Here is a 16,091-nt window from a genome sequence, read left to right as displayed (position 1 = left end):
TTGTAATTATAAAATGGACATTACAATATAGCACATTTGTTACATATCTGATCACGAAATTATCTTTTGAATTCAAGTGGCTCGTGCTCAACAGTGATTGTAGCTGAGTACATGTGCCATACGTGCCTGAATATCTCACAGTATTGCATCGGACGTGTGCTCACCTCCGCTCGCTACGATTACAAAGGTAAAGGTTTCCCTATTATAGGACATGGCGGTTCACAGAGTAGCAGGAGGTTAAGGTTTCCATTTTTTAGACAGTCGGCATTAGCAGCAGTAGGGATACCAGTCCTGCATGGTTGCCGTCTTTACTCCCAAAGCAAATTGCTCATTTCTAATACTGGGACATATTGCTGCCGGTAGAATTGTCAAAGGAGAAAATCCATGATCACATCGGGAATCGAACCCGCAACTTTTCGGCTTACAGCGCAACCTCTACGCTATCGCGCGCCTTCTGTGGCGACTGTATGCTTATCACTTTTTTATTGTTAGGGACCGTGGTTTTTTATAATAGCGATACACGCAAAATTTTCCACAATTACTTTCTTACCCTTCTATATAGCTAAAATATTATATTCAAGCAAAACAAACTAGCGAAATAACGCGAAATTTGAATTATTTTACAAAATATGTCACCAATCGAGAAATATACCTCCTCTATCGCAAAAACTACGAAATATGCACCAAACGTTTTATTCAATATTGTTAAACAGGGCATATAATTCATCATTCTTCTTGGGATTCTTTCTGGTGTCATTCTATTGACATGTTCTGCCTACTGATTTCTATAAATCTTAATTATTTCTTCTAGGTAAAATATCATCAACTCGTCTCTTATTTTATCATTTCTAATTTTATCCGATATAGTGCACCCCTTGACTGACCTTAGAAACTTCATTTCAGCGGCATGTAATTTTTTATTGTCAATTGCAGTCATCGTCCAGGTTTCTGATCCAAATAGCAAAGATGGTACCGCCATTACTTTATAAAATTTAATTTTTGTTTTATTGGTGTGGAAGTTATAGGATAAAAATCTATAGATTTTAAAAACAATGTTTCTTTTCTTGCTTTATTGGTGTGGAAGTTATAGGATAAAATCTATAGATTTTAAAAACAATGTTTCCTTTCTTGCTTTATTGGTGTGGAAGTTATAGGATAAAAATCTATTGATTTTAAAAACAATGTTTCTTTTCTTGCTTTATTGGTGTGGAAGTTATAGGATAAAAATCTATAGATTTTAAAAACAATGTTTCTTTTCTTCCTTTATTGGTGTGAAAGTTATAGGATAAAATCTATAGATTTTAAAAACAATGTTTCTTTTCTTGCTTTATTGGCGTGGAAGTTATAGGATAAAAATCTATAGATTTTAAAAACAATGTTTCTTTTCTTCCTTTATTGGTGTGAAAGTTATAGGATTATAAAAATCTATTGATTTTAAAAACAATGTTTCTTTTCTTGCTTTATTGGCGTGGAAGTTATAGGATAAAAATCTATTGATTTTAAAAACAATGTTTCTTTTCTTCCTTTATTAGTGTGGAAATTATAGGATAAAAATCTATTGATTTTAAAAACAGTGTTTCTTTTCTTGCTTTATTGGTGTGAAAGTTATAGGATAAAAATCTATTGATTTTAAAAACAATGTTTCTTTTCTTGCTTTATTGGTGTGGAAGTTATAGGATAAAAATCTATAGATTTTAAAAACAATGTTTCTTTTCTTCCTTTATTAGTGTGGAAATTATAGGATAAAAATCTATTGATTTTAAAAACAATGCTCCTTTTCTTGCTTTATTGGTGTGGAAGTTATAGGATAAAATCTATTGATTTTAAAAACAATGTTTCTTTTCTTCCTTTATCAGTGTGGAAATTATAGGATAAAAATCTATTGATTTTAAAAACAGTGTTTCTTTTCTTGCTTTATTGGTGTGGAAGTTATAGGATAAAAATCTATAGATTTTAAAAACAATGTTTCTTTTCTTGCTTTATTGGTGTGGAAGTTATAGGATAAAAATCTATTGATTTTAAAAACAATGTTTCTTTTCTTCCTTTATTAGTGTGGAAATTATAGGATAAAAATCTATTGATTTTAAAAACAATGCTCCTTTTCTTGCTTTATTGGTGTGGAAGTTATAGGATAAAATCTATTGATTTTAAAAACAATGTTTCTTTTCTTCCTTTATTAGTGTGGAAATTATAGGATAAAAATCTATTGATTTTAAAAACAGTGTTTCTTTTCTTGCTTTATTGGTGTGGAAGTTATAGGATAAAAATCTATAGATTTTAAAAACAATGTTTCTTTTCTTGCTTTATTGGTGTGGAAGTTATAGGATAAAAATCTATTGATTTTAAAAACAATGTTTCTTTTCTTGCTTTATTGGTGTGGAAGTTATAGGATAAAATCTATTGATTTTAAAAACAATGTTTCTTTTCTTGCTTTATTGGTGTGGAAGTTATAGGATAAAATCTATTGGTTTTAAAAACAATGTTTCTTTTCTTGCTTTATTGGTGTGGAAGTTATAGGATAAAAATCTATTGATTTTAAAAACAATGTTTCTTTTCTTGCTTTATTGGTGTGGAAGTTATAGGATAAAATCTATTGATTTTAAAAATAATGTTCCTTTTCTTGCTTTATTGGTGTGGAAGTTATAGGATAAAATCTATTGATTTTAAAAACAATGTTTCTTTTCTTGCTTTATTGGTGTGGAAGTTATAGGATAAAATCTATTGATTTTAAAAACAATGTTTCTTTTCTTGCTTTATTGGTGTGGAAGTTATAGGATAAAAATCTATTGATTTTAAAAACAATGTTTCTTTTCTTGCTTTATTGGTGTGGAAGTTATAGGATAAAATCTATTGATTTTAAAAATAATGTTCCTTTTCTTGCTTTATTGGTGTGGAAGTTATAGGATAAAATCTATTGATTTTAAAAACAATGTTTCTTTTCTTGCTTTATTGGTGTGGAAGTTATAGGATAAAAATCTATTGATTTTAAAAACAATGTTTCTTTTCTTCCTTTATTAGTGTGGAAATTATAGGATAAAAATCTATTGATTTTAAAAACAATGCTCCTTTTCTTGCTTTATTGGTGTGGAAGTTATAGGATAAAAATCTATAGATTTTAAAAACAATGTTTCTTTTCTTCCTTTATTAGTGTGGAAATTATAGGATAAAAATCTATTGATTTTAAAAACAATGCTCCTTTTCTTGCTTTATTGGTGTGGAAGTTATAGGATAAAAATCTATAAATTTTAAAAACAATGTTTATTTTCTTGCTTCATTGGTATGCAAGTTATGGTATAAAAATCTATTGATTTTAAAAACAATGTTTCTTTTCTTGCTATATTGGTGTGGAAGTTATAGGATAAAAATCTATAGATTTTAAAAACAATGATTCCTCGTAAAATAACTACGTCTTTGCTTTATCTTTTCAAAGAGTAAAAGAAAGTTATTAACTGGCACATTTTAAAAGTAAAAGTTGCCCCTTTTACTGTTGCTGTATATAAGCCTAGTGTTAGTTTTTGAATCTGAATTCCTTTCTTTCTTTTAATTATAAGTTTTTTCAAGTAGACAATTGTGGCTAGGCCGTGCCTACTCTAGTCTCGCTGATAATAGGCCGAATCACTAAATACTGATCTTGTTACAATAAAAGTAGATTTCTTGGTCGTAAGTTAGGGATCTTTCTTTCTGACAAAAAGAATAGGGAACTTGTAACTGAGAGAGATTTTTTTAATTAAATTCGACTAAAAATTGCTGTTCTTCAAACAAACTGGCACGCGTCTTCCATTGTGTTTTACAATGATAAGCATTCAGTCATACAAGTAATGATGAAGAGGCACTCAAGCAGATAGTATCTTAATCTAATCACTCTACTGAAGAAGCGAGATTTACCATCACTTGAAGTACTCATGAGTCACGATATACACAATGGCAAATGCTTATAGCTTTAAAGTTAAGTGAAGTCGAGGGTACAGGTTTGAATACCTCCCAACCACTTTTTGTCTCTGTGTCGTCCACTACCGTAAAACTCCAGTAATACTTTATCGTGTAGCCTCCTGGAACAAAGTGCGGTCCCTAAGAATAATCATCCACAAATATTCCCATTCCTACCTAGTTTCACAAAATTAAAAACACAAAAACGCTCCCTAAATATGTTTCACTTCCCGATCTTTTTGACACAGACTATACAAATGAAGGCAACGTGTACATGGACAAGCCATTGAGATGTACAGTACGCCAGGGATGGGGATAGAACTCTGTTTTCTACTGGGTGTTCATTTCAAAGTGTGTCATGACGTCACTGTTGGTGAGTCAGCGATTTGAAGCGAGTTTCAGCTTTTATGTCAGAGAAGTTGCCTATTAATCAAGGCGTTCAATCTGAACTTAAGAACGTGTACGGTATAACTTGAACGTCGTAGCAACAGATGGCGGTCTGTACGATCTGTGTGCTACCATAACCTCTTTCGAACTGTGTTTTGCGCGGGCAAGTCGTACGCAGGGTATTTGTTATCATCGGTTGCGTACGGCAACAATACAAATCAAATGCTCCGAGTCCATGTTGACCGTCGAAGTTAATGTCAACAAATACGTAAGTAATCGTCTTAACCCTCTCCCCATATCCCGACAGTAAGAAAAAACTAACCTCAGTACGTGTTTCCAAACAGTTCACATTCCTGCCACTGCAGGCGTTACCGTACGTATCGGTAAGTACTCTTCAGAATGAACGCCGTACTTGGTAGGCAACTTCTCTTGCATATAGGTAATACGCCTTTGCGGAGATGTAGGAAGATTGAATTCTCTAGGCTCATCGCCTAGCCACATGACGACATACAGCGAGCCATGACACACTTTGAACTGAACTCTCAGTATACATTGACATTATAAGGAGATACTAGGTAAGAACGACGCTGTAGTGGCAAGATAAATCCGGAAAAGACCGGTCATCAATCTCATACGAGTTTTACTTAACTTCAGATCCGCTCTGAAAGTTACAGAGTGGATCAGTCCTTATTCTCTGAAAGGCGCTTTCGATCTGAAACCGCAATTCCTTAAGTGTGTTCATCTCAGAAGTATAAACCAAGCTTCTTACATGACCCCAAACACAGAAATCTAATCGGATTTAAATCCGGTGACCTAAGAGGTCACGGTACAGGCCCTCCTCTGCCTAAGGGAATATCGCACGAACGGTTAATGTGAGGACCAATGTTTATTTGAGTTTTTTGCTTCTCTCAGTTTGTACTTTTAATCTGTAAATTATTGACAATTACTTTTGAAACACCCTGTATGCATTTCGTGCTTGTGAACCTCGTTTTAACCGTGACAACGCTTTTTAGTTTTTTTTTTAAGTATTCTGGTTATCATATTGTGTTTGTGTTAGCGAAGGATTTTAGATAAGGGCGCAAATAGTCATAGTAGCTGACGCGCCCTTTTTAAACCCCACTAACTAACTAACCCATACGCGCTAGATGCCCTGTTCATCTCAAACTCCGAGGCTTATGTTGAGATTTCGTAACAAGTACCCATTGTTATTTAACAAAAATTATTTGTTTTGATCTTCTCCATCATTCATAGAGATTTGGGCATGGAATTTTAGTTGGTGACGGAGCACTTAGAATAAGTCCTCAAATCCGTTTAAAAAAAACACACAGTCAGATACAGCAAGTTGCAAGTGTTGGCCACCTTGACCGTGAACGTCATGCCACTTTCCGCTCTTGTGACTCAGATCCTGTGAATCCAGTCCCTCCATAAATCTCATGCACAGGAAACATTAATCATTTTAAATTAATTATTACATATAACACCGTGTCAACATGTCAGTATCAGACATGAATGAAATTATCGCATGTAGAAGTGTCATGTAGCAATGTAAACATACATAAAAGTGCTTCAGAGTTTATACCGGAAGATCATTACGTTACACCGACGAACCATGTAATTGAACGCATTTTTTTATCTCCGGATCTACTATAGATTTTGTAAGAGATTAATTGGTACCTCTCCTACCAGGGACGGTTTGGAAATGTCGTTATCAAATTCTCGTGTACAGAAAAACAGTTCATTACCTTGTAACATGGTCACCTGATAACCAAGCCGCTGATATTTGCACATGCAATATTTCACTGCATGCTGAACCAACTTTTGATCAGTGATGACACTCATTATTTTCACTGTTGACAGTAACCTTTACTTACTTACTTACTTACTTACTTATTGGCTTTTAAGGAACCCGGATGTTCATTGCCGCCCTCACATAAGCCCGCCATTCGTCCCTATCCTGAGCAAGATTAATCCATTCTCTATCATCATATCCCACCTCCCTCAAATCCATTTTAATATTATCTTCCCATCTACATCTCGGCCTCCCTATAGGTCTTTTTCCCTCCGGCTTCCCAACTAACACTCTATATGCATTTCTGGATTCGCCCATTCGTGCTACATGTCCTGCCCATCTCAAACGTCTGGATTTAATGTTCCTAATTATGTCAGGTGAAGAATACAATGCGTGCAGTTCTGCGTTGTGTAACTTTCTCCATTCTCCTGTAACTTCATCCCTTTTAGCCCCAAATATTTTCCTAAGCACCTTATTCTCAAACACTCTTATCCTATGTTCTTCTCTCAAAGTGAGAGTCCAAGTTTCACAACCAAAAACAACAACCGGTAATATAACTGTTTTATAAATTGTAACTTTCAGATTTTTTGACAGCAGACTGGATGATAAAAGTTTCTCAACCGAATAATAACAGACATTTCCCATATTTATTCTGTGTTTAATTTCCTCCCGAGTATCATTTATATTTGTTACTGTTGCTCCAAGATATTTGAACTTATCCACCTCTTCAAAAGATAAATTTCCAATTTTTATATTTCCATTTCGTACAATATTCCCGTCACGAGACATAATCATATACTTTGTCTTTTCGGGATTTACTTCCAAACCTATCTCTTTACTTGCTTCCAGTTAAATTCCCTAATCGTTTGTCGATTTTCTCCTAACATATTCACGTCATCAGCATAGACAAGCAGCTGATGTAACCCGTTCAATTCCAAGCCCTCTCTGTTATCCTGGACTGACAGTAACCTTTTCCTATTAAAATATCGAATTCTAAATTTTCAGCGGAATACGCGTTTTATTTTTGTTCTTCAAAGCCTAGGATGAAATTCTGTTCAACCCTGTACAAGGTTATACCACAGTCTAGTATATACAGTCACGAAGCTCAATACGTAGTAAATATGCATCCGTGGATAGTTGCTAACCACTAGGATCGCTAATATCGCCTCATTACAGACAATGCGAAGTACTACCGGCACAGTCTTCTGTTCCTAACACTCTCACAACTCAAGCTTCGTGACTGTATATGCTAGACTGTGGTTATACTTCTTTCTATCTTTTCTTTGGCAGATAAATGCTTCTTCCTCATTTTGGAATTTCATCTCGGACGATCTGAACAAGCCTTCTCTTTCCATGCGGTCAATTATGGACATTTCATTCTTCACAACTTCTATAGATTGAATAGTAGGCTACATGCTTCTCTTATCAGCAGCGAAGCGCGAGTTCAAAACCAAGACATGCACTATGCAATTACTGTGTTTTTCCCAAGAAAGTGAGCTTGGCTATACATTATTCCTTATTTCATTATTATTATTATTATTATTATTATTATTATTATTATTATTATTATTATTATTATACACAATAAAGTTCTATTCATTAACTTTGAAAATGTAATTCTGTGAGAGCAACAGTAACAAATATAAATGGCACTCGGGAGGAAATTAAACGCAGAATATAGTAATATGCGTTACAAGAGCGGTATGTTGAAGTTGTCATGTTCGAGGAAAAGTTTGAAAAAGCGAAACGTAGTTGAGCTATTTTAATTTCCGAGAATTGAAAGAAAACATACCGCTCGTGTATCGTACATTATTTTGTGCGAAGATCGTTTATTAAATACCTGAAAGAGGAATTTCTAATTAGTTGCAATGAAATCTCCATCTTGGTTTCTGTTCAATGACTGCAATTTTGGAAAACAAAAATATCTATCTTCAACATTGTTGCTTTAAAATGTTTTCTGTGTTTACTATACTCCAGCAGGCCGTGATATACGTCTGTCTTTTTTTTCCCCCAGTCTATAAACGCGAACTTAAAACAAACGGCTTCCTTAATGTTACATGCATCACGAAATGCAGTAACTTTAGTGGAGTAGTACACTTTACTTAATTTTTGCAAATATTTAAAAACAATAATTAACAGTGCAATTTAGGTGAAATTGCAGTGGTAAGTTTCCAATTTATAATTATTACTATATTGAACGTCTCTAAAAATAATATATTAAAAGCCTAAAGCAGTAAAATCAATATGTCACTTAGGCGGTAAGAAGAGGGAAATTGTTATGTGTGTTCGGTTGGGAATACTGAATGTGGAATTTTAGACTTACCGCGGGTTGGTTTTGTGCGGAAACCAAGCAAATACGCACGATCTCGCACAAAATATGATAAATGCCTGTTTTTATTTGGTTGAGAAGCTTTTGTCATCCAGTCTGTTCTCAAAAAAACTGAATTTAGAATTTGTAAAACAGTTATGTTAGCGGTTGTTCTGTATGGTTGTGAAACTTGGACTCTCACTTTGAGAGAAGAAGAGAGGTTAAGGGTATTTGAGAATAAGATGCTTTGGGGCTAAGAGAATAAGGTGCTTTATGTCAGGTAAAGAATACAATGCGTACAGTTCTGCGTTCTGTAACTTTCTCCATTCTCCTGTAACTTCATCCCTCTTAGCCCTAATTATTTTCCTGAACACCTTATTCTCATAACCTCTCTCCTCTCTCAAAGTGAGAGTCCAAGTTTCACAACCATACAGAATAACCGGTAATCTAATCGTTTTATAAATTCTAACTTTCAGCTTTTTGAGAGCAGACTGGATGACAAAAGATTTATTAATTATGTCAACTTAATTTTGGTACCGTACGAAACACTATACCCCAAATATTTGATGTGTGATCTTATTGTATAGTCACGTCATCCGGAGTTATTTTAGATCTAACTGGGTACGTGCCTTTCAAGGCTATCGTTTTTGCTTTTGCGCTGGATATTTGCATTTTAAATTCTTTGGCAACATTGTTGAGGCAGTAGAGTTCTTTGCAAGTCATCGTAGTTTGTGGTAAATAAAATTTGATCGTCTGCAAACATCACAGCTTAATAATTTATTGTTTCTGCTACATCAGTTCCTCTTTTCACTTTGACTTTCCAAATTAACTACTTCATCTACTATATTTCATCATCATCATCATCATCATCCAAACAACAAGTCGGTCAGCGCGTCTGGCTGCGAAACCAGGTGGCCCGGGTTCGAATCCCGATCGGGGCAAGTTACCTGGTTAAGGTTTTTTCCGGGGTTTTCCCTCAACCCAATACAAGCAAATGCTGGGTAACTTTCGGTGCTGGACCCCGGACTCATTTCACCGGCATTATCACCTTCATATCATTCAGACGCTGAATACCCTAGATGTTGATACAACGTCGTAAAATAACCCAATAAAATAAAAAAAATAAAAAAACAACAAGTATGAGGCCCAAGACCTGTTACAGTCTCAGTGAGTCATTCTCTGTCCTTTTTTTTTTTAATGGCCTGAAGAGCTCTTCCGGTATTGAAGCAAGGCTTTTGATTACTTTAAATCGAGCATAGACCTTATACCCAATCATTAGAATTCTGTTAAACCCCTGTCAGTTTTTTTCTCATACTGAAAAAAACTGAGTGGTCACCACCTTCACAATGAAAATAACATGTTATTGTGCTTTCGCCATTTGAGTGAGAAATTTGTGTGACAGCTGGTTTACCTTGAGTCGAGCGTGACCATTCGGGGTCAAGAAGGTGTTCACACACGTCACCAATGTCTGAGAATTTATGGGCTATTCCATATGAAATCGATCAGTAAAAAACCTCGCATTTCTTTATATCCTAATTTTTTCCCTATTAATACAAGGTGCTGAGGAGAGTGCATTTGCAAAAATATACTATCGAAAGTCAAACGGTTTTCGTATTATTGAGCAACAAAATTTAGCGTATTTTATAAAAAACAAGCCTCTTTCAGCGCTCAGAACTCTGGAACAATTTACTACAGAACATTGAACGAGAGCTCATTTGAAGCTGACATTTGGTAGATTATGATAAGAAGTAATCCTTTTTTTTATTGTATACAGAGAGACAGATAATCTGATTTAACTTACTTTTAGGCTTTTTGCCCATTTGTAAATTTGTAAGAAATATTGAGAAAAAACCTTGCATTATTAAGAGAGATTAGGCATTGTTTGCTTAGTGTCACTACAATAAGTTTCGAGGGCATTAAATAAATTATTTTCATACCCCTCGACTTGAACGGCGCAGTACCGCTCGCACTGGCCGAGAGATGAAGATAAGCGAGCGTTGCGCGTCATTTTACTACTGTGTTTATGAAAATCTGTGATAAAGCTAGCCCAGCTATGCGCTACTAGACGAAACATCACGTGTTTATGTCTCCCGGTCTTGCTTGCCTAGGCTAGCTCCCGCCTCACAGTCAGCTGGTTAGTTCACGCGCGTACTATTTATTTTCTTTATTTGATATTTTCAATACTTTCTTATCAACGGTGCACCAGTAAAAAATATGTGTTTATTTGTACTTTCAATACGGAATCTAACCATATATTTTTAAAATATTTTTTTGTGGGCAAAGGCGTCTTAATGAAGAAAAATCTAAATTTCTCCATTTCGATAAAAAGTAAGAAAAACTGTTTACATGTCAATATAAACTTTAACTTTTCAGCATCAAAATAAACCATGATTTTGATCATTGGGTGAAAGGGTTTCGGAGCCACAACAGTTTAAAATTGCTAATTTTATGAAAATACGATACATTTAAATATTATTAATTTAAACACTATGAAGTTCTGATGCCTCAAACTTTGCACAAAGCATTGTATCACAGTTGTCAACGGACAGAAAAAGTTTAATTGTATTTAAAAATTGCAAGGTCAATTTTCTCTATATTTCGGTCGATTTGAGATGGAATAGCCCTTACATTCGAACACATGGATAATAGCGCCCCTGTTACTCAACAATGCTGGCAACCAGCCCATTATCAGCTTAATGCAGGGAGAGGAGAGAATGCGGTCACTTGAGCAAATGACGTGCAGTTTCTGCATCACATACGTAACGTTCACACCCAAACATCCACCCACCCACACTTGCTTCGTATAAAAACTTAGATTAGAATTAAATACAGAATATGGTGCAATATAAACACAATAAGCATTATGTAATGACGTGGTACTTAGCCTAATCATGGAAGGTCGACCACTGATATTTTGAGGGTGCAGAACATAGTCCCATACTCCTATACACGTCCACAATTTCTTCTTCGAAATTATCAGAGTTTCATCTTATCTTAACGGCAGTCTCTCAAAGTAACATGTAGCTGGCATTCCGGTGAAATGTTTCACGCTGTAATCTGATACAAATCAGTACCGATGACGGTCAAATCTCGATAAGAGAAGATATCGAAAAGCCTCGATCGCTGGGACAATCGAATTCCACTGAAATAGACACTTAGAAACAGGCGTACAAGTACTGCTGGTTATTTCCACTATGGTGAATGCATTACTCACACTTTTGTAATCAATTGTGAGACATACACTGTAGCTTATTACGTGTAATTAGTCTCTCAATTAGTAAGATAGTGTTTCCTAGATCCTTTAGTGCAGGCACGGGCATAATATTCCCGCGCGGACACTGTATACACTACTTCTTCGATTTTCTTTCTAAAATTTAATTTATTGGTCTGACCCAATATTTTGGGTTTGCCCTGCGACACAGAATAGCTTACAATAAAATTTAAAATGAAAAATTATATAAACAGGTTTCAGACAAAAGTGATTAAGACATAAGAAAAAAAATAGAACCAAGTGTAATTTAAATTGAATGTACGCCATAAAGATGCTGGCGAAATATCGCTACAGAAAATTTTATTAGGGTGGTGACGATGGCATCTTGAAGATCTCTCGTCAGCTTGTATTTTTCCCTCCACTTTACAAAGGCTTTCGGAATGGTGCCTCTCGCTCCGAAGAAGAGACCGGTAACTGTGATTTTTTCTATGTCGTATTTCGCCGATAGGTACTGAATCGTGGGCTCGTAGATTTTCTTTTTCTCTTCGTTCACTTCAGATGGTTGAGTGGCTGAGATTTCAAATCTGATCGTAGGATCAATTATTTCGGCTGTCTGTTTGTTCCTATTTATAGCTATGATATCGATCCTACGATTGCTCCCACCATCAGCTATACAATGAACTTCCTCGTGAACGTCTAGATTTTTGGATCGAAGTGCATCTGCGATCATAGAACGTATGGTGTTGTGACGTTTTATTCTGAGTACTTCTCCCTGTGGACAACTCCCAAGCACATGTGGTAAAGTTTCATACTCACTGCAGTGCCTACAGTGGGCTGTGCCTGTAGAGCGACCAGCGAGAGAACGTACTGGTGCCACCATCGCAATAATTTTTAGTATTTCTCTCCACTCAGAACTATCTGCGTGTAATCGACACCTGTGGAGTAACGGCTAGCGCGTCTGATTGCGAAATCAGGTGGCTCGGGTTCGAGTCCCGACGGGGCAAGTTACCTGGTTGAGGTTTTTCCGGGGTTTTCCCTCAACCCAATATGAGCAAATGCTGGGTAACTATCGGTGCTGGACCACGGACTCATTTCACCGGTATTATCACCTTCATTTCAGTCAGACGCTAAATAACCTGAGATGTTGATACAGCGTCGTAAAATAATCCACTAAAAAATCTGCGTATACGTACAGCAAGCAGGGGTTGAGTCTGTACCATAGCGTTCTAATCAGGAATGTGTAAAGTGGTGAAATACGGCGAATAATTGGTTTCGTTTTAATTTCCAATAAAAATGGGAACAAGACTATTTTGTTATTACAGTAGAGCTTCGATAATCTGAACCTCAATAATACGAACGTCCGATAATCCGAACCTCAATAATACGACCATCCGATAATCCGAACCTCAATAATACGAACGTCCGATAATCCGAACCTCAATAATACGAACGTCCGATAATCCGAATCTCAATAATACGAACGTCCGATAATCCGAACCTCAATAATACGAACGTCCGATAATCCGAACCTCAATAATACGACCGTCCGATAATCCGAACCTCAATAATACGAATGTCCGATAATCCGAACCCACTACGAAATGTACGTACAATACCGGAAAGCAAAGAAAACGAGAAAAGATTGCAAACGATTATTTTCGTTAAACGTTCTGTTTTGAAGGTACGTAGACCTAACTAAGACTGTTTGTAGTGTTCAGTTAAATACAGTATCGTAATTTTTCTTTGTGCACTGTTCTTTTAATATTGAACTTCATACATTGATTTCTGTCCGACATTGTAGCTGTGTACGAGTGCTTCTTAACCAACGGTTCGAGGTTCGATTCCCGGTACGGGCAAAGCAAAAAAAGTATCTTCCGCCCACGGGATTGAGTGTTTGTTCGTTGCCTTGTGGTTGTCCTGTGATGTCTCAGCGGTAACCTAGCATCATGCCGATCTTATGGTCAGGAGGATCCGCATTCGTGAAATGGCTAGTGTGCGATCCAGTCGATCTCCCTCTTCTTCCAGCAGTGGTGTGTAAGTGGGATAAGTGAACTATACCTTTTATATAAGTTATATTTATACTACTGTACAATGCGTTCTTTTTAAGTTCAGCTACAGTAATCCCATATATTCGATAATCCGAACGGAATATGTAAATTTTAATATAGAGTGCCATTTAAAAAAGTAAAGTTTAGTGTCACACCCTGTATACATGAATAACTAAGTTTTTAGAATACTGTATCATAATGTATGGTTTATCTCTAAGAGCTTTTGTATAAAACTTTCTTTTGTAGAACTAAAATTTAAGAAGTTATTAGCAATATTCCACACTTATTGTTCACTTTCTTGTGCAGACGTCTCCAAAACCGTACTCGCGAGTAAGCCCCTGAACGGAAAGGAAGCCAGCACGTAATGAGCGCGCTCCGCCTCACCCATCCCCACCTGTACTGTACTCAATGTTTATGCGCAAACGAAGAGCAGTGGCCGACTGTCATTATCATTGTGTTGGTCGGCGTGTTCCACCTTTTCACAATGTCTTCTAATCATGGACGTAGTGCATTCAAGGATGAATAGGAAGAGAAATTTTTTTGAGTTAGTGGGAAGAATGTGAAATGCTTAATTTGTTCGAAAATTCTTAAGGGTGTGTTAAAACTCAACATGTGACGACACTATTCGACTCTTCACAAAGAATATCATTCAATTACAGGTATGTTAGACATGTGAAAATAATTTATTTTGGGGCTATCTGTATAACTGTTGTTTATACATAATAATCAGTATATTACAATACGTTTACACTCAGTTCCGCATGATATAGTTTTTCGTTTAATTTTAAGTAAAATGCGTAGGCCTACAAATATTTTGATAAATATAAAACGAGAAAATACAAACACAAATCACACACGTGTCCTCAGTTTTAAATAAAAAAAGCTTTCTGCTAGCTATGTTTTAGCTTGGAATATTGGAAAATCGATTAAACCCTTTACAGAAGCATCATTTGTAAAATCGTGCATACAGGACGTTACTAAAATACTGTGTCCAGAACAAAGTCAAAGTTTAAGAAAATTAAATTGTTTCCAATTACAGTTCAGAGAAGGAATTTCAAGATTGCAAATGTAATTGAATCTGAAGTCGAAACACAATTAACCAGTTTGTAGCTTACTCACTTGCATTGGACGAAAGCACAGATAGAAATGACAAAGCTCACCTAGCCATTTTCATCCGAGGAGCTAATGAACATTTTACTGTGTCCAAATGTCTTCTAGATGTAATTACAAAATGCAACTGGATAAGATCTTTTCCAGGCACTAAAGGCACCATAGAACAGAAGAGGTTGAATTTGCAATGGCTTGTGTCAATAGCAACAGACGGGGCGCCAGCTTCATAGTATGTCAAAATAATATACAAACGAATAATATTTCTTATTCTTTTGATGTTATTATTTGTAAATTTAAGCAGACCGTTGCCGCGATCCCCCACTGATCGCTCCAATCTGTTGAGGCACGAGTCTCTTCCCCTTTTGTAGCCTTACAGCACACTGTGTTCGGCGGGCAGCATCGAGAGTACGAATGACGATACTCTTTTTGGAGACATCTGCTGTATAGTAATAGTAGGCCTAATCATCCTAATATAGACAGACTCGTCCTGACCAAACAGTATAGGAGATCTAGAGCTTATAAGCGATTATTTATAGTGAGTGCTAATCCATTGTGACCATATGACTGCTTATATTACGTATTTCACTGATTTGAAATGTTTAACATAATAGAAGGGATGAACTGGATCACATTTACCTCCCCTCCGTTATGCCCATCTTTGCTTTAGTGAACTGGATCCCAAACTTTCGAAGGCACGGCCCACTCTAATATGCATATTTGTTTTATTTATAGCAGTATTACTTTATTACAAACACCTATGGCTTTTCACACACAAACAGCGTAGGTACGAAGTCTACGAATAAAAATCTAACCCTGTGGACTTCTTGCTTCCATTAAGTTATTAGCAAATACAGTCAGATCTTATTATAGAAGTTTAAGACATCTGACTGACCCTTCAACCATTCCCCCACCAAGGTTTTAATTTCATCGTCTGTAAGGAATCTGTGTCCTTTTAGAAATTCCTTTAAGATTAGAACACAATTAAGTCACATGGGGTGCTATTCATAGACATTTCGCAGCACGCGCTACGAGCGTACTAAGCTAGCCCCGGCTATCCACTGGTTACTAGTACAGAATTCAAATCATATCCTATCGCTAACACTGGTTTATGAATACGAAAAACGCTGATCCTCCACCGGAAGCCCGCGCTAAAAATGTCTATGAATACGGCCCTTTATGTTAAAAATCTGGTCACCCTTGAATGTATTATACACGCTATCAAGCGCCTGATATGTAGCCTACACACTTTCCGTGTAATCATCAAGACGACTATCATACTACACGCCATTGGTTCATATTTCAAGAACGTCA

General features: G+C 36.0%; 1 protein-coding gene across 2 annotated transcripts in view; it reads left to right on the top strand.

The window, feature by feature from the left end:
* The window catches only part of Dh31-R (Diuretic hormone 31 Receptor), a 1,450,252-nt gene that overhangs the window by 1,350,450 nt on the left and 83,711 nt on the right, over positions 1-16,091 (top strand). The gene's annotated exons all lie outside the window — the stretch shown is intronic.

This window comes from Periplaneta americana, chromosome 13 (genome assembly GCF_040183065.1).
Source record: "Periplaneta americana isolate PAMFEO1 chromosome 13, P.americana_PAMFEO1_priV1, whole genome shotgun sequence".
Lineage (NCBI taxonomy): Eukaryota > Metazoa > Arthropoda > Insecta > Blattodea > Blattidae > Periplaneta > Periplaneta americana.
This window is presented reverse-complemented; position numbering and strand designations above follow the sequence as displayed.